The sequence below is a fragment of the Esox lucius genome, chromosome 6 (genome assembly GCF_011004845.1).
Source record: "Esox lucius isolate fEsoLuc1 chromosome 6, fEsoLuc1.pri, whole genome shotgun sequence".
Taxonomy (NCBI): domain Eukaryota; kingdom Metazoa; phylum Chordata; class Actinopteri; order Esociformes; family Esocidae; genus Esox; species Esox lucius.
The window spans coordinates 25,477,762-25,488,941 of record NC_047574.1 but is presented as its reverse complement, the minus strand read 5'-3'; positions in this window follow the sequence as shown (position 1 = coordinate 25,488,941).

The window sequence follows — 11,180 nt, the reverse complement described above, 5'->3', positions numbered from 1 at the left end:
CCTTTTAAAAAGAGGATGGGGGGTGGTTAAAGAAGTACCACGTTGAACCGGACAGCGCAGCTGTGAGATGCCTTCTCCCCCTAACTGATGGTAATCTGCAGACAATGCAGAGTGCGAGGGGGCTATCTGTCAGACCTTGATGGCGGAGGTATTGAATGACTCTCAAATATGAGGGGACGGATATGCCGGCAACCCCCCGCCCCCCAAAGGCACCTGGCCCGAAACGCTTTTCTGTTTATGTTAGGATGAGAATGGGTCTGAATGATGGGAGGGGCTAACAACTAACATTCCACACCGGCGAAGCTGCCTTGACCCGGGAGCAGCTGAAGGTCGTGAAGAAGACCCCAGACCAACAAGGCATCCAGGCACCGGATGGTTTTCTCCGAGGCACGCCCTGGCTGTGGATACCGGGCATCTCTTGGCCGTGTGGACTCAACACTGAGATCCTGTAAGACCTTAAGTCTCCGTAAGCTCGTCCAGAGTCCCTTATGCATTGGGTCCTTATAGTTTCACATGACCAATTGAAGGGGTTTTAAGAAGCGTGCGGGTCTTGGTGTGTCGCTGGGCGTGTCAGGGTACTTGTGTACTTGCCTGTTGGCGTAGTATGTGATGGGTTAACGACAAGGTTATGTGTTATGAGGTCCGGGGCCGTGGGATTGCTATTTGAACAATAGGCCGTGTGTGTGCAGGAATATAAGCTGTCTGCATGGTATTCTCAGGAACTACATGGAGTTAAACATAGTCATGCTCTTTTGCTGTTGAATAATTGCTGGTATAAAGATTAATGGATAAAAACGTCTGCTGCTTTTCAGTGTATGTGTGTGCATGTGTGCTTGTGTGCATGGACATAGTTGTGTATTAAGTGTATGCACATGAAGAAGGACGAGTCGAAACACTGAGTGACAGGGCCAGAGAGCAGTCGGCGTGGTAACTGGAGACCCTTCTACACAAACAGGGAGACAAACGTTCTGATTGATGAATATTTTGTGTTTGACCTCTTCAGCTTGACATGCGCCATTTCACTCCCAGGACAAACAGTGCTTTGTGTAATGGTCTCTTAAGGATGTGACTCTTAAGGATCAAACAGCAGTGTCATTCGCAACAAAGTAGTCTTGTCTGACATCATTATGATGCCATCATTTACTTTCAGCATTCAGTCTCAGCTTTACACAATGGTCTGCATGCTTAGCTAAGAAGTGGTCACACTTCAACCACAATAAACTTCTGTATGTCAGATTGTGCTCTGGGGCTGCGTAAAGACTGGATATCCATACTGGTGATTTGATCAGGGGGTGCTGATGATGGGGGATGCATGCAAACCTGTTCCGGTAGCGTGACTCGCGAAGGAAGCAAACCAGTAGCATTAATAGCGGACAATCCAAAGCTAAAATGTACTTTCAGTGTCTCATCAGGGGGTGCTCAGGCTACAATGGGGGGGGGGGCTGCAGCACCCCTACTTCCTATGTGGATATCATTGTTTTTCAATGTCGTCTTCTGCCTGGATCAAATTTAAATGACAGATAGGCATTAGAAAGTGTACTGTGCACCCCTTTTGGCCCTGACAATACAGGGCTCGAGTCGACACTCGATCTGCATCCAACGCCGCGAGCATGGCGGCCAGCTGCATTATTAATGCCTGCTGAGAGGTGATAAGAAAAGGCCTTCAAGGAACGGAACCAGTGAGCCGGTTGTATGGTGCTGACCACTCTAATTAGGCGCCCTGTTTTCAGGCTGTGGCTGTGTGGAAGTAAACTCTGTCTTAATTCTGAATTGGAATATGCCATGTAGTGTTGCTGCAGGGGGGTTGGCGGACCACCCAGCCACACACGTCTCTCAGCTACTACCTGTAATAAAGAGGAATCGACACAATATAAATTGTAATCAAAGAAAGATTATATTAGTAGTTTTACAGATTGAGTTCTAACGTTGTTCGTTCATATTGTACATCCAAAATCATTGGGGTCATTCAACTGTAAACGGTTTCAATGTTGGCCATTGTTTCAATTATACATGTAGTGTATATGGGCAGCGATGGGAGGAATGAGACAATTTGAAGCTGGAGATGATGGTCATGATGATATTATTGTTATGTCATTATATAATGTTATGTTGTTTATAACATTATAAATGTAGCCAGCAAACATTGGTTAACACCCACTACTCTTAATGACCAGTGAAATGGGATCTTTAGTGACTACAGAGAGAATAGGACAACCGTTTAAGGTCCAATCAGAAAGACGGAATGCTACACCGGGCAATGACGTTTTCATTAGCTAGTAGCTACCTTGTTTATATTTTCAGTGTCTATGATGTTATACCTTTAATCAGTGTAATTTAAAAATGTTTAATTCATTTTCATCACTCTTTCAGCCTGATGATCTCTCTCTGTTCAGACAGCCGAGCTTTACTGGAAATGGTCATAGGTTTTCACTAAAAGGTCAAAACAATGTAAAACAACCCCAGCACATGACATTACTAAGTATATTCATTCTATTTACTGGGAATTGTATAAATATTGTTTTCAATCAATTCTGATGAAATGCATTTATAATATTAATTCCGTTAACAGTACAAACATTCTTATTTAATTCTATTGCCATAACTTCAAGTGTTGATTCTAAGTCTATTCATAAATAAGTTCAAGAATTTAATTGGAATTTGAAATTACATTGGAATGTTCCCGAACCATGGTGCCTTGTGACAAATGTGGTTACTAGACTAGGTCCTTCAACCTATTTGCCTCACAAGATCAAGATGGTATAACCTTGGGATTACTTTTGGATGTGATGGTAGCGGCACCTTTTGGAAGATTTCCCCCAAACACACAGAATAATTCTAATAGTATTATAAAGGTTATTGGGGAAAGATGTTATTTGAAATGGAGTAATTTCACAAATAGTTTGTAATTGTCTGCGTATTCCCGCTCATAGATTCAGCGTCTTCCCGATGATTATCTCTTGTTTATTTCCAGTCATTCCCTTGCCATTTTTTATAGGAAGCAGGGGAAAACTCAGGAGACCACTCCAGATAATAAATATAGGCAAGCCATGGAGAAATACATGGGCTTATATGGACCTGAACATTTCTCCTTTATTTAACACTGTTCATGTTAATCCGCTTTACATCTTGATTGGTAGAAGTGATACATGTTCTAATTTTACATTTAAATATACTATGAATGTACACTCACCTAAAGGATTATTAGGAACACCATACTAATACTGTGTTTGACCCCCTTTCGCCTTCAGAACTGCCTTAATTCTACGTGGCATTGATTCAACAAGGTGCTGAAAGCATTCTTTAGAAATGTTGGCCCATATTGATAGGATAGCATCTTGCAGTTGATGGAGATTTGTGGGATGCACATCCAGGGCACAAAGCTCCTGTTCCACCACATCCCAAAGATGCTCTATTGGGTTGAGATCTGGTGACTGTGGGGGCCATTTCAGTACAGTGAACTCATTGTCATGTTCAAGAAACCAATTTGAAATGATTCGAGCTTTGTGACATGGTGCATTCTCCTGCTGGAAGTAGCCATCAGAGGATGGGTACATGGTGGTCATAAATGGATGGACATGGTCAGAAACAATTCTCAGGTAGGCTGTGGCATTTAAATGATGCCCAATTGGCACTAAGGGGCCTAAAGTGTGCCAAGAAACATCCCCCACACCATTACACCACCACCAGCCTGCACAGTGGTAACAAGGCATGATGGATCCATGTTCTCATTCTGTTTACGCCAAATTCTGACTCTACCATCTGAATGTCTCAACAGAAATCGAGACTCATCAGACCAGGCAACATTCTTCCAGTCTTCAACTGTCCAATTTTGGTGAGCTTGTGCAAATTGTAGCCTCTTTTTCCTATTTGTAGTGGAGATGAGTGGTACCCGGTGGGGTCTTCTGCTGTTGTAGCCCATCCGCCTCAAGGTTGTGCGTGTTGTGGCTTCACAAATGCTTTGCTGCATACCTCGGTTGTAATGATTGGTTATTTCATTCAAAGTTGCTCTTCTATCAGCTTGAATCAGTCGGCCCATTCTCCTCTGACCTCTAGCATCAACAAGGCATTTTCGCCCACATGACTGCCGCATACTTGATGTTTTTCCCTTTTCACACCATTCTTTGTAAACCCTAGAAATGGTTGTGCGTGAAAATCCCAGTAACTGAGCAGATTGTGAAATACTCAGACCGGCCCGTCTGGCACCAACAAACATGCCACGCTCAAAATTGCTTAAATCACCTTTCTTTCCCATTCTGACATTCAGTTTGGAGTTCAGGAGATTGTCTTGACCAGGACCACACCCCTTAATGTATTGAAGCAACTGCCATGTGATTGGTTGATTAGATAATTGCATTAATGAGAAATTGAACAGGTGTTCCTAATAATCCTTTAGGTGAGTGTATGTGTGTCTTATTTGTAACTAAAAAGTTGTGAACATAGCTGATTTATGTCAAAAGCCACAATGTTACCTATTTAATTAATAGCCTTGAGAGATCTGTCGGTTCTATACTTGATGATTCTAAACTCTGACAATGAGCATTAACCTATTGATTTCAGAGGATATTTCTGTTCTTATTTGTATAGGGCAAAGTTGCTCCGCCCATCAATGTATCTAGAAGTCAAATGGCAACATTTCCCCAATACACATTTCAGTAATATTGCTAGTTATTGTGTCTTCAAACTGTGAACAGAAACAAAAAATGTATTTAATCGATATATGGATCTAAAGTTTTAACTATAAAAATAAGTTTATACACTCCTATGTTTTCGTGGGTGGGAATTAATTCCAGACAATAAATGCAAAATGATCTCTATACCTTTAATCTCAGATTGTTCTGATGTAATGCCTGTATTTTAAACAAATAAGACTAGCATTCCTGAAACATTCTTTTGTTGCAAAGAAAACATCTTGTTCGATCAGTTGGTCATCATCATTAAGATTGTTCCAAGTAATAACATGTTTAAAAGGTTTACACTGGTCACATAATCACCCCCAGTGAAATCGCCATGCTTCTCCAAGCACAGACTTCCCATGCAAATAGAGGTTCACTGCCAATCCTGATCCCATTCAGATTGACGTGGACCAGTGAGCACCTTTAATACAACCATCCATATGTACTGAGCTTGTCCAACAATATAAAAGTTCACAAAAGATTATATAAATCTATAGATGATTAAACCGTTTTTCAGATGTATAATATGAAGGTAGGTTTATTCTTTTTCAGGCCAAACTGGGGATAATAAGTTATTTATGGTCACTATTCTGGATATGTTTTCCAGAGTTTGCTCACCAATGCTGATGAATGCTCAAGATGTGTAACTATTTGGTTGTATATAGTCCCCATTTAAGGGTACAAAGAGTATGTGGTCAATCAACAAGAGAACTGTCAAAGTATAGGTGTGAGGTATAGTATGAGGTGTGAGGTATAGTATGAGGTGCGAGGTATAGTATGAGGTGCGAGGTATAGTATGAGGTGTGAGGTATAGTATGATGTGCGAGGTATAGTATGAGGTTCGAGGTATAGTATGATGTGCGAGGTATAGTATGAGGTGCGAGGTATAGTATGATGTGCGAGGTATAGTATGAGGTGCGAGGTATAGTATGAGGTGCGAGGTATAGTATGAGGTGCGAGGTATAGTATGAGGTGCGAGGTATAGTATGATGTGCGAGGTATAGTATGAGGTGCGAGGTATAGTATGAGGTGCGAGGTATAGTATGAGGTGCGAGGTATAGTATGAGGTGCGAGGTATAGTATGATGTGCGAGGTATAGTATGAGGTGCGAGGGAAGCTAGTGTTTTAAAGGCAAAAGGGAATTAAACAAAACTGAGAAAAACATTTGGTTCTCTTTTAATGATGACGTATGAAAAAATGCTGCATCAAACGGTCCAACAGAACAGATATTATAACCTGTGAGGTGCAGGTGAAAAACAGGAATTAAAATTAACTCAAAAGAGTGTGTGCGTGATGGGTGCGCTGCTGGCATATGCTATTGCCGGTGGTAAGTACACCATGAAAATCCCACCCAATCTCCGCTGTAGCTGGGAGTCCAGAAACGCCTCAACCTTGTAGGCCAGACCCCCAGTTAAGGCGAAGGCACCACTGCAAGACTGGATCCCCCCAGCTGACCAGGAACCACCAGCCTGAGGAGCGAGACAAGGAAAGAGGGAGAGATGTTAGTGTAAGGTGGTGTAAACTGGAGTTCATATGTGAAGTCATTTTCCTTCTGGAGGACCTTGAATGGCCCCACATACCGGGGACCCAGCTTACAACAGGGCAGACTGAGCGGGGTCCCTGGTGAATAACCACGCCTTGTCCCCCAGACGGAACTCAGGAGAACTCAGGATACAGTGAGCGTCAGGTTGCTTCTATCCTGAAAATGTAAAAGACGGTGGTTCATAAGAAGAAGGTCGAACAACAGACATTGGAGACAACACAGCTACAGACTGGCAGAGGGCGAAAACGACTGTCAACTGACCAAGATGACTGTCAACTCATTCGAATGTCACTCAACAACCGTAGGATGACATCAAGTGACCTACAAAAAGAATGGCAAACAGCAGCTGGGGTGAAGTGTACAGCAAGTACAGTTCGAAACAGGCTCCTAGGGGCAGAGCTGAAGTCATGCAAAGCTAGAAAAAGGGCCTTCATCATTGAGGAACAAAAAAGAGCCGGCTGAAGTTTGCAAAAGACCATAAGGATTGTACCATAGAGGAATGGAGTAAGGTCATCTTCTCTGACGAGTCAAATTTTCCGCTTTGCCCAATACCTGGTCATCTAATGGTTAGACGAGACCTGGAGAGGCCTACAAGCCACAGTGTCTCGCACCCACTGTGAAATTTGGTGGAGGATCGGTGATGATCTGGGGATGATTCAGCAAGGCAGGAATCGGGCAGATTTGTCTTTGTGAAGGACGCATGAATCAAGCGAAGTACAAGGTTATCCTGGAAGAACACCTGCTTCCTTCTGCTCTGACAATGTTCCCCAACTCTGAGAATTGTTTTTTCCAGCAGGACAATGCTCCATGCCACACAGAAAGGTCAATCAAGGTGTGGATGGAGAACCACCAGATCAAGACCCTGTCATGGCCAGCCCAATCTCCAAACCTGAACCCCATTGAAAACCTCTGGAATTTGATCAAAAGGAAGATGGATGATCACATGCCATCAAACAAAGCCGAGCTACTTACATTTTTGTGCCAGGAGTGGCATAAAGTCACCCAACAGCAATGTGACAGACTGGTGGAGAGCATGCCAAGACGCATGAAAGCTGTGATTTTGTTGTTGAAAAATGAATATGAATTGGTTTTCTTTGCATTATTTGAGGTCTGAAAACAATGCATATTTTTTTGGTTATTTTGACCAGTTGTTATTTTCTACAAATAAATACTCCAAATGACAACATTTTTATTTGGAATTTGTGAGTAATGTTGTCAGTAGTTTATAGAATAAAACAAAACATTTTATGATTTTACTCAAACACATACCTATGAATAGTAAAACCAGAGGAACTGATATTTTTGCAGTGATCTCATAATTTTGAGCTGTATATGTTTTTGAAATATATGTCAATATACACTGAACAAAATTATAAACGCAACACTTTTGTTTTTCCCCCCATTTATCATGAGCTGAATTTAAAGATCTAAGACTTTCTCTAAGTACACAAAAGGCCTATTTCTCTCAAATATTGTTCACAAATCTGTTTAAATCTGTGTTAGTGAGCACTTCTCCTTTGCCAAGATAATCCATCCAACAGGTGTGATTACAGCATAATTATTGCACAGGTGTGCCTTAGGCTGGCCACAATAAAAGGCCACTCTAAAATGTGCAGTTCCATCACACAGCACAATGCCACAGATGTTGCAAGTTTTGAGGGAGCGTGCAATTGGCATGCTGACTGCAGTAATGTCCACCAGAGCTGTTGCCCGTGAATTTAATGTTCATGTCTCTACCATAAGCCTAAGGCATTTCAGAGAATTTGGCAGTACATCTAACCGGCCTCACAACCGCAGACCATGAGTAACCACACCAGCCCAGGACCTCCACATCCAGGCGTTTCAGAGAACTTGGCAGTACATCTAACCGGCCTCACAATCGCACACCACGTGTAACCACACCAACCCAGGACCTCCACATCCAGCAACTTCACCTCCAATATCGTCTGAGACCAGCCACCCGGACAGCTGCTGCAACAACCTACCTATTACCGGTTCACACTTTAAGCAGGGTCCCACCTTCAGAGAATGACTGGCAGGGTCATAGAACATGAAAATGCAATCGCATTGCAATGTCATTTTCATTAAGTTAGGAAAACAGTGTTGGAGTGTGGAAATTGAATTGCAAATGGTGGCACTGCTTCTCACTTTTCACATTCAAATTAACATTTGAATTTAATTTTCTTAACCTGAAAGCAGGCAGGACTTTGAAAATGAGATGGCAAAGGGCTTTTCGTTAACATTGTAATATTGTCAGCAAATGCACATACCAGTACATGAAAATGCATATCACGTGACTGCATTTTGTCTAAAAGGTCTAAAAGGTCTGCAGCAAGACGATTCTCAGTGCAGCTGTAAAACATGTAGCTACAGCAGTTTTAAAAGCTTAAATGGTACAGTCTCTAATGGTTTTCAAATCAAAAGGTTTCAAAAACACACTTCATTGTGTTTTGCGATAGTTTGGTGGGGAGTTCATTGTTTACATAAAGGTTCATTACATATGGGTAATGATTTCTAATGACATTTTTCAGAATGGTTCTATCAAAAGCTATTAGACTACTGAAAACTTGATGGTTTGTGAACAAGAGAGCGAGAGATGCGTGGTGCATAGATGAGATGCGTGGTGCATAGATGAGTTGCATGGTGCATAGATGAGATGCGTGGTGCATAGATGAGATGCGTGGTTCATAGATGAGATGCGTGGTGCATAGATGAGATGCGTGGTGCATAGATGAGATGCGTGGTGCATGGATGAGATGCGTGGTGCATGGATGAGATGCGTGGTGCATGGATGAGATGCGTGGTGCATGGATGAGATGCGTGGTGCATGGATGAGATGCGTGGTGCATGGATGAGATGCGTGGTGCATGGATGAGATGCGTGGTGCATGGATGAGATGCGTGGTGCATGGATGAGATGCGTGGTGCATAGATGAGATGCGTGGTGCATAGATGAGATGCGTGGTGCATAGATGAGATGCGTGGTGCATAGATGAGATGCGTGGTGCATAGAATGAAGTGCAAGCGTCTGGTTTTTGAGTTTGCTGTTATGAGGATAAGTGCTGGGTTGTAATTGTGGATGTGGATGATGAAAACTTTGACGTTATGGTGAAATTCTTGCCACCAAGTTATCCAACAAGGTCATTTTCTTGATCAAACAGACAATACATGTGTTATCTACCAAACACAAGCATCCTCTGTTTAATGCACCAACCATTGCATTACTGTTTGAATGTTAAGACATTATTGGAATAAAGATGGACTGAAAAAAGAAACAAAAGTGAAAAAGTTCTCAATTTCGTTTTTTGCCTCAATTGACATGGAGATGTATTTTGACTAATAATTCTATCTAAGTCATTACTCTACATTGAATTTCCACTGAAAGAGTGGATGTTTCAGACTTTTACTTTTAAATATCCAAACATGGAAAGCTAATCATGTATTCTGGCCACTGGAAATAACTGTGGAGGGTACGTGGCTAGCAATTGAACTATGTTGGATTTTATTTAGGTCTAATTGAATTGCAGGTAAGTTGTTCCAAATTGGATGTTTGATACAATTTCTATTCAATAGTATGTGAATACTATAAAATTAAATAACCAGTTTGGGTGCGATTAATTGCCTACATAACAAATTTCCACAAAATAGTTTTTTTGCAGGGAGGCCAATTGCGTTTGTTTCTAACCACAGAGGAGATTCCAGAACTATCTGTGGTACTGGCTTTAATTGCTATTCTGAAATGACTTGAAATGACCCAAAAGCGTCCAAACAAAAGTGGTCAAAGTAGCTGATTCGAGTCAATTACAGGGATGTATTATTATCTATGCTGCTGTTGTTACAATTGTATTTAGTGTTACCAGATACCCAGCACATGCAGATAATTCCTCTAACATGCTTATTAGGGTTGAAATGTCTATTCTGCTGTCACCAGGATGATCACCCAAGGCAATTGTTTTTTCAACTCTGCGCTGTAAGCTCATGTGGTTATTAAGGATAATTGCAGTGGTGTGCAATTACTGAGATTTGTTTTGCCAAAGATGCACACAGCTTTTTCCTGCCCATTCATGCATCACAGAGATAGGTTAGGGACCCTATTACAACCAGAGTGCTGCATTCCATTAATAGACCTCCTTAAAGAATAGCTTATTGTTTCCAGGAAGTAGAGAATTAATTGAAAATTGACTGGCCTTGAGCATGATGCTTTGTTGAGCCTCTTGGAAATGCAGCCATTTTGCTATTCTTTTTGTTGGTCTAAGCAAATATCCAGGGTTGATAAAGTCAAAATTAGATATTTTAATTGCAAAACATAGTCTTTGTGAACACTGGCAGTCTAATTCCTATCTCTTGTCAGATAAAGATTTCACTTGATTGTTCCAAAGATCATTCACTGGCATAATATCAAAATGTGTATGTTTACCGCCATAGGCTGTGATCAGATTAGTTCTGCCTCATCAGTGTTTTTCCAACCTTTTTATTACTTAACCTTGAAGGAAAATGTCTTGTCTTGTCCGACTATACGCTAAATGTAATCTGACGTGTCATGGGAACTTCAGTTAATGGTTTTATTTCAATTAAGGTTGAAGTCTAATCCCTGTGTTTGATGGTAGAATGACTTTCTTTCTTTATTCAAACTAGGACTAATCCTGGCATTTTGAAGTGATATCACAGTCACTTGAATTATTTTGTATAAACTTTATTTAATTACTGCAGTTAACAAGAGACAACTGTGCGGTAGAATAGATGCATGTGAAACAGCAGTGCCCATATAATGTATGCAAGTTGTAAGATTTACATATTAGAGATAACCATTACAGTGAAATATTTAGTTGTATGCAGTGTTCCATTAGGGAATGCATAAGGAGCATTAAAAACAGTTTATAAAACTATATATAACTTCACTGCTCATGTAATGATCACAGTATAACACCAAGTCAGTAAAACTTCAGGGATATCAATCTGTCCAGT